Here is a 7926-nt window from a genome sequence, read left to right on the forward strand (position 1 = left end):
ACACCTCTGGAGCTCAAACACTGCACAACGTAATGCCCTCACCTCACCCGCGTGAATTTATTTGTGAGCATGAGACAAAAGTTTTATTTCTGAAGTGAAAACTCATGTAAGCCACCTCTGTCTTTGCTTTCCTTATTTTCCGTTTTGTAAGTCGTACAACAGGGATAATTATACCTTCATCATGAAGTGGATGTCTGTCATTAAGTGGCTCTCACACACAGTCCCCTGGGAGAAGTGTGAGCTAATTCCTGGGCAGTAGAAGCCTGTGATTATGCGTTGCTGGGAAGATTACAGTGAACGATTACTGATGTGGAATTTAAACAGTAGGGAATGAACAGCCAAATTGAGCAGCAGCAGGAGATCGACATTATCGCAGATGAGCTTCTGGTAAAGCTGTTTGGGGCTGCGGAGCTGCGCTTTGAATACATTTAAACATCTGTTCTGGACATTTGAACACTGTGGGGTGAAAAGTTAAATTTTGATTCATTTTAACTGGTATTTTTTTTAATTTTAAAGGAATAGATCAACATTTTGGGAAATGCGCTTATTCTCATTCTTACCGCTCACATATCTGTTATTAATATGAAGTGGGAGTCAGTATACAGTTAGCTTAGCATAAACAGCTGCTGGCTTTCAGGCTGTTCTCATACACCGTTTATAGCTATACCTAAGAAAAAGTATTGCTCTGTAATTCGTATCCCACAAAATCAATTTATAGGTAATCCACGTAATTGTGAGCAAGGAAGTATAAACAGTGACAAACACTTTGTAGGGTGGAGGTCAGGGTGGATGGGTAGGTCAAAAAACACAGAACTTTTGCTCTGAAGACCAGAAGTCAACGTTGATTTAGTTGTCACATAACTTCTGTACTTAAGTTAAGCCACTTCTGTAGTTATTTACGATCTTTTCCTAAACCTAACTAAGTTGTTTTTGTCCCGTAACTTCCGTACTTAAGTAACGCCACTTCCGAAGTTATTCACTATCTTTTCCAAAACCTAACTAAGTTGTTTTTGTCACGTAACTTCCGTACTTAAGTTCCGCCACTTCTGGTGTTATTTTAACCCAAACCAGAGCCTTTTCCTTAACCTAACCAAATCAATCTTTTCCTAAACCTAAGTAGTTTTATTTAGAAAAGACTGGAGAAGAAATTGACTCGTGCGTTATGTGTCGCTGGACATTCATAGGAAAAAGCAAGAAAATGAGGAATAACTTTTTGTAAGAAATCATACGAACTGCTGTATGAGGATACGTTGTGGCTGTAGCTTCATATTTACCTACAGACATGAGTGGTATCAATCGTCTCATCTAACTTGGCAAGAAAGCAAATAAGCGTATTTCCCAAAATGTGGAACTATTCCTTTAAGTGTGAGAAGATAAACCAAGCACACTCAAAATAGTTAATTTCTATTATTCCCTTTTTGCACTGAGCTCTGGTATTACTAAAGTTGAAAATCTACGGATAGACAAATGGACGAACGGAGGGACGGACGGATACGTGAATGGCAGGGTCTTTACTATAACATCTCATGGGATTCATTTGTTTCATTGGCTTGTTTGGCTGTAATGGGCTTTATATGATGACTCCTCACCCCTGTCAGATTCCACCATGATCCAAACAAACACACACATTCATCACCATCTAACACACAAACACAAACATACACACGCACGCACGCACGCACACACACACACACACACACACACACACACACACACACACACAGAGCTCCGATCAATGGTCATAAATTTGATCCCTGACAAGCCTGACACTTGCACCCACGAGGCCGTTGGTCACTCTGTTTCTCTTGACCACTCCTTATGCAACACACACTCACACAACACACAGGCACTTTTTCCCCTCTCTCACACCTTCCTTCCCCTGACACACTTGTCAAGGACCTCGTTGACCCCTGACCCCGCCCCACTTGGCACCGTTATTGATTTTTTTCCTCCGACCCTCTCAATCTGGGATGAAGAAGAGTGAGAACGGGAGAATTAGTCGCCATAGTCAGGTATGACGGAGGGGACGCCGAGGATGAAGGAGGGGGGCGATCGATGCGCGCTGATGGCTGAGCTTGCAGCAGCAGAAACGGTCAGTCATGGAGAAAATCAAAAGGGCTTGAGGCGAGATGTGTGAGCGACACTGATGGGGGCTGAGAGAGGGAGGAGATGGGGTAGGCTGGAAGGAGGCGCTGTTTGTTGTCTCGTCATGTTTTGCCTATTTACAGAGTATTTATTGATATTTTACTAAACACTTGACACAAAAGAATAGCAAGTAGTAGTGCTAAAGATGGAAGAGAGGAGAGAAAAGTATACTGTTACATCACTTAAAGTGGGAATGTTTCTCCACAGAGTACAACTTTCCTAAACTACTGTAAGAATGCAGTTTTCTTTTTTTCAGAGAATGGATGGTTTTCATCTTCTCTTTCTCCTTCCTTACTTTTGGGTTTGGCATACAACAACATTGACATGAGTGTCCGGACCAAACTTTGCTCGATGCGGTCAAATAGATATGCACATCATTAAGACTGCAGCTGACGACCCACTACCACGTACGTTCTGTACCTGCGTGAGAGGAAATAATTCTCCCTACCAGCAGGTAGCGGTAGTCTGTATTCGTCATTCAAAAAGGGAAACCGGAAGACCGTGGACGGCGGATATACAAGCCGTTGTTTTGATACGTACATGAAATAAAGCAGCATTTGCCGACCATCTTCACACCACTCTCACTCACCACTTGGCCTCATTCCAGACGGCCATGTCGTTGTGAAAACATCCGTGTATTGGAATGATCAGATGAGATGATAAATGAGACGAGCTTTCTGTGTTTGTCCTCATGACTTTACTCGTTGGCTTGCTTCCTCTCTTCTATTTCTCTCCTCGTGCACTGATCCGTTTAGAATGAAAAGCCAATCAGAGCGATTTCTCTCACCGACGGGCTCCACCGCCGATTCAACATGGCAGATTAGAACCGACGGAGCGGGACACACCGCAAAAACTAGTCCGACAGACACTCACCAAAGGCCCAACCTGGCCAATGGCAGACTGTCCGCTTGGTGTGTCAGGGCCTTTACCTGTTTCTCTTGGCATCCTCAATTTTCACTAAAACCCAAGCACAATCATTTTTTCAGTATATTCTCTATTTTTTACCCCGTCAAACTAAACTCCCATCGGTTGTTGTTTTACATTTTAGATTTGCAGGAGCACAAATCAACCAGACGAACCCCAAAGAAATATGTGAGTGAAGCAGTGTTTGAAGGTGTCAAAGGTTTTGATATACGATGACCTATAAGGCTGCTCTTGAAGATGCTTTAATGATGCATAAATACCATCCAGTTTCACCCGATCCTTTGAGCATCATACTATTCTTTACTGCCACTTCACGGCAAAAAAAACCCCACATCACTACCACATGAACAAATGTTCATGTCTGCCTGTCCTCTTTTATGTTTGCCACACAGTAGAAGTACACAGTTGAAATTGATACTATGTGGAGTATCTGTGTTTAGCAGATAATCGTCAGATTCCCATCCAAGATGACACATCACCTCCCTTTGTCTCTGCTTGTTTTTGCAAGTCGCACACGGATGCATCACATCGATGTTTGTTTGATATGTGTGCGCTCTCTCTTTAGTGGTAAGCAAAAGCTTTTTAAGCAACCGTGGGTCCTTTTTTTAACGCGGCTTGCAATAATCCATCCCCGCTCCTCCACTCCACCACCTCCTCCTCATGGATCAGGTTAGAGATTTCACAGCAGTGTTGGAGGTGACACACTTAGACATAATCTTTTTTTTTTCTTATTTAATTTCCCACCATCCTCTCAGCTGATTCTCCCCCTGTCACTTTAGACGCAGCTGAGAGACTGATTTGGCTTCCGTAATCTCTTCTTGCATTCCCCCCCACCCCCCACTCCTCTACTGGAAGAAACCTCGAAATATCATAAGGAGATTATTTCATTCGTAATTGATTGAGTGGCTCCTCACCACAGACCAAGATACTTCAAAGTGTCTGAATTAAGACTTGGGGTGGGGTGACTGAGGCAGGGAGGGGTGCGAGGAGGCAACGTGGCTCTGTGAGGCTACCGCCGGGGTCGAGCAGCTGAGCCTCTTCGGCTGGCAAATAAGAGTTGAGTCTGATCCTGTGATGGCAGCTAATTGGCTAAAGCAAAGACGTATCGGTCAGGGGAACATTTAGATGAGGCTCCTCAGCTCCTACAGACTGGTTCTCACACTTGGTCCACTAAGGCAGATACTTATGAGGAAGAAGTTTGTAAACTTCAGACACCATTAGCTTTTTCCCAGACAAGTTTTGATGCAGTTTTCAGTCTTTTAGCACGCATCTTCTGAAGATTTTTGCTGTTCAAGGAATAGTTAGACATTTTGGGAAATATGCTTAGTCGCTTTCTTGCCAAGAGTTAGATGAAAAACTGAATATAACTCTCAAATCTGAACTGAAAGTGGGGGAAACAGCTAGCCACGTAACAAAATCTGCCTCCCAGTACTTCTGAAGCTCACCAAGTTATATCTATTTTGTTTAATATGTATTAAAAAACAAGGAATTGCAAAAAAACAACAAGTTGTTGTTTTACTGAAGGTTATGTGCGGGACTATTTCTTGGCTGGGTGCAGTGACTTCCTGGACTTCCTTTTTATGCATACAATTTTGTACGGATTATACAAATGAGATGTGACGTGTTAATTAATGAGTTTAGAGCTGCTGCTAGGCAGATTATACCTTTAGACAGAGCCAGGCTAGCTGTTTCCCCCTGTTTCCAGTCTTTATGCTAAGCTAAACTAACCATCGCCTGGCTGTAGCTTCATATTTAACAGGCAGAGTCGTATCTTCTCTTCTTACTATCAGCAAATCATTTCCCAAAAGTCAAACAATTTGTGTCCATTATTGACCAGAGGAGTGCTCGATCCTGCAGATTCCTAGCTTCCTGAGCGCTCAGCATTTGAACTCCCAGTCTGCTCATACCTTCATGCAGCCTTCAAGCTCTTCCCTTGGCTGTGGAGATGCCGTTGACCCCCCGTTGTCTGCAGAGTCAATCCAAGTATCAGGTTAAGCATTATCCCGCCGCTCCCTATCCCAGGGGAACGCACAGATCCCAAATGATCACTTATGAGTCCGAAGCAAAGTCTTTGGGACCTGAAAGAGACAGGATGAGTGGGACAGTTTCCCCAGTTTCCATTTCATATCTTTTCACCCCAAATCACCCATCTCTAATTTTCTCTCCACTCTTTTCCCCCCTTTTCTCTTCTCCTCATCCTTTTGTCCCTCCATCACCCCATTCCTCACTATCAGTCCTGACCCAATGCTGATCTTAATCCTCTTACCTCACGGCTCCATTACCCACTTCAGCCATTTTTGCATATACACCAAAGAAAGAGGGTCTCCTCTCTTCTTTCTCAAACCCCCAAAGCTCAGTCCTCCAATCTCCCGCAAATATAGATCCCCCCAAACCTCTGCCACATATACCATTTCTTATTGTATATGATTTCATTTTCAATCAAATGTGGATGTTTCTAAATCGGAGGAGGCAACGAGGCTTTGGAGGGAGGGGGTAAATTATTCGTACCCCTTTTCTTCTTCCGAGCCCTCATCCAAATTGAAAATGGCGTAAATCAGTTCCCAGGCGGGTGTGGCCGAGCTGTGGGATTATCTCCTGTTTTGTGTTGTTTTTAATCCCTAAATGCCACTTCTGGTCCCATCACGGCTGATAGGGAAATGCAAATGTATCCCCACACTGCTCATTTGCTGTGTAGTAATTTACCACGTCATTGTTGGTAACATAAGTGAACAAGAAGTCATCCTTCAGGCCATTTATTTATTTATCTGAAACATGCTGTTTCATGCTCTGTAATTCATCATGTCAGCCATCTCCCTTTCAACGCGGCTGTTTATGATCTCTTCTTTTTTCTCCCCTTTCTTTCCTTTCTAATTTACTGTTTCTCTCTCTCAAGGGAGAGATTAAGCCCTAATCCCCTGATGTCCCATGGTTAATTGATATGATTTAACTATTACAAGGCCCTGGGTGGTTCCACACTGCTACCTCAGAGAGCGTGCACCCTCCGCTGAGAACCACGACCTTCCCTCGTTCCCCCATCCGACCATCCCCTAGCGCCCCCCTCCCCTCCTTCAATCCTCCTTTTTATCTGCCGCCTTTCCTCCCATCTATCTCTTTCATCTCCCATCTTGTTGTGCCTCCCTTTTCCCTCCACTATGTCCCCACTTCTTTTCTCCCGACACCCCGTTTTCTTGCTCCCGAGGGTCACCATTCAGGAGCAGTTATCGGAGCACACTGGGAGTTTGTCTGCACCTCGAGACCAAAAGTTCAGTTGAAAGACTTTATACAGCCCTAAGTGCCTTGGGATGTAGGTTATGTATATAATCCGAATTATGTTTGAGTATGAAAATAAAAGGACCACCTTTTCTGTTCACTAGTGTGACAAAAAAGGACAACACAAAGCTACATAGACTCAACAAGTCACCAGAACACAAACCAATAGTTGACGTACATGTGGACGTAATACTCAGTGCAGAACATGTTTGAATGATGATCTGAAAATGACTTTCTTACAATTATTTTATGATTTTGTCTGCATATTAATAAAAAATGTCAGAGCCTGGTTGTGTTTACCAAATGAGCTCCCAGGCTGTTCTTCAAAATAACTTTTGAATCTTTCATTAATGATATTGCCACATGCTGCTGAGAACCTCTGATGGCTTAAGGTCGTGGAGGCAAAAAGTGAAACCGCTGTGTGTATCCCAGAGCGGATTTCAAACTAAACCACGGTGGAAAATCCCAGGATTTTCGAGCATTTCCCACAACAAATCCAGCGATTAGTCTGCATCTCTGTTGCTCATAATCTGCAAATCTTGTTTGTGCAGTAGCAACATGATGCCATGAAAACCCCATATAAAGAGACACTAATAGGTTTTATGTGTTTCTTTTACACTTTCTGCATTTTTGTTGTTTTAAATGAATGAACTAAATTAGTTTGTTAATGTCTTTCACCTCCCTCACACTGTCTTTTACTTGCTCATGTAAACATTTAATCAGCATGTGGAGCCTATACTCGGTAGTTCTTTGTACATTAATAGTTAAATATGATAAACATGTTCTAATTTAAAGGAATTGTGCAACAATTTGGGAAATCCGCTTATGAACTTTCTTGCTGAGAGTTCGATGAGAAGATGGCTTCAACTTTCATGTCTTTATGGTAAATAGAAGGCTACAGTTAGGAGACAATTAGCGTAGCTTAGCATAATGACTGGAAACAGGGGGAAACGGCTAGCCTCCTCCAGAGGTAAAAACAAAAATCTTCTTCTCTAAAGCTCACTAATTAACACGTTATATCTTGTTTAATTTGCACAAAAACAGAAGTGTAGAAACATTTGGGGTTTATGTGCCGTACATATTTCTTCAAGTCTCTGCTGGTTGCCTGGTGACCACCAACCTTTCTACACTTCAGTAAGGGTTAAAATGAAATACAACATGTTAGTGAGCTCTATAGAGATGCTGGTAGGGAGATTTGAGGGAGCGAGTTTGTGGTGAGGAAGAGCTTTTATTTGACACTCTTACATTCCTCATATACATCCCTCTAACCCTAAACCTGTGCAGAGTGTGTTGACTCTATTATCAGTCCGGTGCTGAAATGTTACACCCCGACTGCAAATACGTAACATGAGCTTCCTCTCACCACATCTCTCTCTCTTCTTCTCTCTCATCTCTTTCCTTCTTTCTCTCCGTCCTCTAATCATTTTCTGGCTTTGATAAAGTCTTGCGCATGTCCACCACACACACACACACACACACACACACATCCCTCCTTACCTGCACTGAAACCTGAGAGTGTGTCGGTGTAATCACCGTCATATTTCTCAGGCTGATGGAACATTCTGCCCAGGTCCGAAAACATAATAA

This window comes from Sebastes umbrosus, chromosome 12 (assembly GCF_015220745.1).
Source record: "Sebastes umbrosus isolate fSebUmb1 chromosome 12, fSebUmb1.pri, whole genome shotgun sequence".
NCBI lineage: Eukaryota > Metazoa > Chordata > Actinopteri > Perciformes > Sebastidae > Sebastes > Sebastes umbrosus.